Genomic DNA, 5,346 nt, shown 5'->3' with positions numbered 1-5,346 from the left:
GCATTGCGTCCATGGATTCGTTACATGCAAACACAAAACCACTAAAAAATGTGTAATGAGCCTCTTTGTCCACCAGATGGCACTGCAGCTTTTTTGTAGTTCATCCTTTTGTCCGCCAGATGTTGCTTTAATTAGCAGGTTGGAGACAAAGAGGACATCTGCAATTTGCTGGCATTTCTGAGTAATATTTATTTTCAGGCGCTGAGTGAACAGCTTACCTCAACATGAATAAATCTGCTTACCTACCTGCAGACATCCATGCCTTCCACCACCCCCTCCCCAGCCTGTAATCATATCTACATGGACAGAACCTTTTGCTCACATGAACTCTAGAGCAACGCAGCAGGATTCTCACACAATACAATTGCAAGTGCAGGCTTATCTACTGGTTTAGTAGTTCCTACTGGCTAAGCCAGGAAGGGTGAGAAATGGAGCAGTTGTAGTAAATTATTTAATTCTGTATATAAAGAACTGCTTCAAAAACAGCTGGATGAATGATTACAAATGTGTCTAAATTAGAATTTAGAAGACATTTAAATCACCAAGCTGAGCAACCAAGCTGCAGTTTTTTATTGGAATTACTGATTCTACCAGTTTTTCCCATTTTGGGTGAATTTGTAAAATAATGTTCCTTTTAATTACTTGAGCCACAGGACATAAGGTTCCACCCTGGAGTATATTTTGAGTGCTGCAGGATTGATCCTACAGACTTTACCATAGCAAAGCAGCAGTCACCTTCTTATTGAACTGAATGGGGATGAGAACTTCCCTGAGACTTCACCCCAAACTCTGACCATCTTGAAAGAAGATTTCTTAATCTTGGCCCTTTGTTGCATGCAGATGCACTTGGTGCCTCTTCTTCTGGGGTAAAGCCAGGACATTGCATGTCCAGCTCCACTGAAACTGGGACAGACCAGAGGTAACCAGCCCTTAGTTGAAGCTGCAGCACTTTCACACTTTTCCCTTCCTTCCCCACCCCCTCATATCTCTACTCATTGTCTTCCAAACTTCCACCTATTAATTTTTTTCACAGGTTCTTTTCTATCATCTCAGAACAGCAGCAATCTTGAAGAAGGTTGTTTGTCTCTGAAACCTTGCAAAGAACTTTTTTCCAACTATTTTGTTGAAGGCAGAATATGGTCAATTAGCAGCAAATTAACAGCAGCTGATGGAGGGACCAGCAGCAGGGCAGGAAAAATTGGTAGAACCAGTAATTCTGGTAAATAACTGCATGTCAGCTGGGTGAGGGAAGGGGGCACGAATCCCTGCACACTGGAATATGAATTTAATATGATGCCTCTCACTTTGGACCTGTTTGGACCTGGGGAATCCTGTGAGTAGGAGGGGACCATTTGCTCTGAAGAGCAAATTAAAGCACTTCAGGGTACATTCTTTATTAATTCTTTGATGAAACCAGGGGTGGATTATGTGGTGATGGCACCACTGTCAGTAAGCATACCTTTTGGATAGCCATGGGCAGCAAACATAGGAGGGCACACATGCTAAGGCCATGTTGAGGGACAGGGGGAGGGCTGGATGACCATGCAGGCATCTGCAGCTTGTCATGGGGAGTGGGGGGAAGGTGACTGCAGCTTGGCGCGGGGCAGCTATGGCTTGCTGGGGGGGGCGTGTTTCAGGGGTGAGAGGATTACTGGTTTGCTAGCACCTCCTGCTTTAATTGAGTACCAAAGAGATCAGCAGGTTAGATTGCTGATGTCTCCCTCTGCTGGAAGTTACTGGGAGTTGCACACTGGGCTTAATTCATTATAAAGACTAACGTGCAAACATTGATGCTACATTTTAAAATAACTTTAAATTTTATAAACCTATTTAATTTAATGAGGATAAAACCCTGTGAAAAATACAAGCACCCTGAGAGTTTACCTATCACTATGCTCAAAAAAGCTTGTTAGAGTGAGCAGCCCTAAAAATCTCTCTCTCAAAAAATATAATTTCAGATAAATTAATCCTGTCTTTTACTACTGTAGCTAACGCCTGTGCTGAAAGACCAGCTTCATCCAATCAAAGGAACAATAAAAACTGTGGACAAAGAAGCATTCTGCAAAGAAGAGGGATGAATCACTTCACCAATGTAGCAAAACTTCTGTAAACAAGAGATTTTTTAGTGTTAAAGTGTCACGGTCCTTTATTATAAACACAAACATGAGCCCTTTCAAGAAGGCATAAATTATATTTTAATCTGGACTAAGCAGTAGCTTTTGTTAATAATGTTGAATATAAAGGAAATGCTCAATATTTAAACTATTATGTCATAGCACGTAGCACATAGTCATGCAATTAAATTATACCAAAATGTGCAGAATACTATACCTTAAAAATAATATAAAAATAAAATAAAATTTGAAAAAAATTCTAAGTTTTTCTGAAACAAATCTTTTCCAAAATGACCAATTTTTCATTGCAAAATATACTCCCCCAGGGAACTGTCATCAAAATCTATATTATATTGGGAAAAATTCAGTAAAACCAAAAAACTTATGAAAAATTTCTAGCTAGCTTTAATTCTGATGGGGTGTAGCTGCTTGTTTTTGTGAGTAATGAGAGAACCAGGCTTTGCTGCAACATCAAATAATATTGCTTCCCATTTTGGATTTTTAATTCAATTAAACAACTAGCTTGTCTACTTTAGTAAATGCAAGGTTTGAAAAATATAATTTGTGTTTCTTTTGGTCAATCTTGTATATCTAATACTCTGGATATTTAACTTTGTCAACCTAGTTTAAAGCTTCTAAAATCATATAACAAAGTACCTTCTTCCCCTTTAGTAATTCATCAGTGTACATTCTGGCTTAAGAGTCAGAATAGATTGCATAGATTCATAGATTGTAAGGCTGGAAGGGACCTTGGAAGATCATCGGGTCCAGCTCCCTCCACCAAGCAGGAAAGATAAGTGGGGGACAGGTGACCCCAGCAAGGTGACTGTCTAGTCTCCTCTTGAATATTTCCAGAGTAGGTGATTGCACCACCTCTGGAGGGAGCTTATTCCACAGTCTGGACACCCTGACTGTCAAGAAGTTTTTCCTAATGTTGAGCCTGATTCAGTCTTCCAGGATTTTGTGGCCATTACTCCTAGTTTTTCCCTTGGGTGCCCTGGTGAACAGTTGCTCACCGAGCCCTTGATGTACTCGCTTTGTGTAGTGGTAAGCTGCTACTAGGTCCCCTCTCTGCCCTCTTTTCTTCAGGCTGAAAAGTCCCAGATCCCTCAGCCTTTCCTTGTACGGCTTGTCATGGAAGACTTTGATCATACAAGTGGCTCTTCTTTGGATTCTCTCAAGCTCATCCATGTACTTGTTAAAGTGTGATGCCCAGAACTGAATGCAGTAGTCTAGCTGCAGTCTCACCACTGCTGAGTAGAGCAGAAAAATCACTTCCTTGGCTTTGCTGGAGATGTATCAATTGATGCATGCCAGAGTATTATTTGCCCTACTGGCTACAGCATCGCACTGCTGGCTCATATTCATACTGTGGTCTATTATGAACTCCTCCAACTCCTTTTAATTCATGGTGCTAGTCAGTTTGGTGCCATCAAGCTGTAGGTGTGTTGGGGTTGCTCGTCCTGAGGTAGATCACTTCACATTTCTCGATGTTGAACTCCATCAGATTCCAAGCTGCACAACTTGCTAGCCTGTCTAGGTCTGCCTGTGACTGTAGCCTATCTTCAGACATGACCGCACTTCCCCATAACTTGGTGTCATCCATGAATTTGGCCAGTGAGCTCTTCAACCCCACATCCAAATCGTTAACAAACATGTTGAAAAGTACTGACCTCCGTGGGACACCACTGCCCACTTCTCACCAGGATGACACAGATCCATTCACTATGACTCTCTGGGTCCTATCCTGCAGTCAGTTTCTCACCCACCTGACTGTCTCAGAGTTAAGCCCACAATCCTCCAATTTTCTCGTGAGGACATTGTGGGATACTAGATCAAAGACCTTTTGGAAGTCTAGGTAAACAATGTCAACCTGGTCTCTTGTATCCAGGTGATGAGTTACCTGGTCATAGAAGGAGATGAGGTTGGTAAGGCAAGACCTGCCTGCGATGAAGCCATGCTGGCTTACATTCAGAATCTTACCTTCTGCAAGCTTATCACAGATAGACTCCTTGATGAACTTTTCTAGGATTTTCCCTAGGATGGAAGTTAGGCTGATTGGCTATAGTTATCCAGGTCCTCCCTCCTGCCCTTCTTGTGGATGGGCACATTAGCCCTTTTCTAGTCCTCAGGGACTTCTCCAGAGTGCCATGAGTTCCACAGAGTTGTGGAAGAGTTTCACCAGGAGTTCTGCAATGACTTCAGCCAGCTCCTTCAGCACTCTCAGATGTCAGCACTCACTGACTTGTACATGTCTAATTTTTTTAAACTGGTAATACGCCAACTCTACAGCAATAGTAGGAAGGCAAGTATTCCTACTATGCTCATCCTGTACTCTACCTGGAGCTGTTTTCCCCTTGGTCTGGTGAAAAACAGATTCTAAGTAGTCATTCCGGAGTTCAGCTTTCTCCTGGGTGCTGGTAACCAACTCTCCTGAGTTGTTGAGCAATGGCCCCACACTCCCATTTGTTTTCCTCCTGTTCCCTACCTACCTAAGGAAGGACTTCTTGTTATCCTTGATTCCCATTGCTAATCTAAGTTATTCAGGGGCTCATAGACAAAAGAATGCAACCCCAAGAAGAAAATGACTGTCTTGTTTTGAAATTACCTTAGTTAGCCCAATACTTTATAAAGTTTTTAATTTTCACAATAATATGGACATCAACTGGAGTTTGAGCTCTTTGTATAGAATTCTGATCAATGCAAAGGATGAAGTCGTTAAAATCCACCTGTGAAACAAGACCCACAAATCTAGACAGGGGGACCAAAACAAAGTATTTTAGAATGAGGTCTGGTCACAAAACATCTGTCTTTAAGGCAGAGTGGATCAGAGTACTGGAGTAGGACCCAGAAGACCTGGTCTCCATTTCTATCTCTATCACTAGCCTGCTTGGTGACTGGTTATGAGCTATAACCTCTCTGTCTGCATAAGTTTCTCCATCTGTAAAATGGAGGGTCTATCTTCCTTCATAACATAGTTCAGAATCTGTGGGTGAAAAGTACTATATAAGTCTAGGTGTTGTTACTGAATGCCAGCCATCTTATTTTCCTGCATTCAGCATCAAAGAGCACTTATTTAACAAACAACTTTTAAAGATTCAATACAGACTTACTGGGGCTTCAATTTAGCAGCTGGTGTTTTTAAACATACAAAGTGCAATTGTTATCAAGAACTGGTCTGCTTTGAACGAAGCTGTTGGAGGTTCACAAACCTGTAGAACAAAATCTCCTG

At 41.7% G+C, this 5,346-nt stretch overlaps 1 long non-coding RNA gene across 1 annotated transcript; it reads left to right on the top strand.

Annotated features, from left to right (window-relative positions):
- The first annotated feature begins 853 nt into the window (after positions 1 to 853).
- LOC109323881 lies at positions 854 to 2,367 on the top strand. The gene is made up of 2 exons (XR_002104766.1): positions 854 to 1,219; positions 1,989 to 2,367. It is a non-coding gene; the product is annotated as an uncharacterized LOC109323881 (long non-coding RNA).
- The last annotated feature ends 2,979 nt before the right edge of the window (positions 2,368 to 5,346 follow it).

This window comes from Crocodylus porosus, unplaced genomic scaffold (assembly GCF_001723895.1).
Source record: "Crocodylus porosus isolate Cpor-Errol unplaced genomic scaffold, CroPor_comp1, whole genome shotgun sequence".
NCBI lineage: Eukaryota > Metazoa > Chordata > Crocodylia > Crocodylidae > Crocodylus > Crocodylus porosus.
Note: the sequence above shows the minus strand (reverse complement) of the source record. Positions and strands in the feature narration are given on the sequence as shown.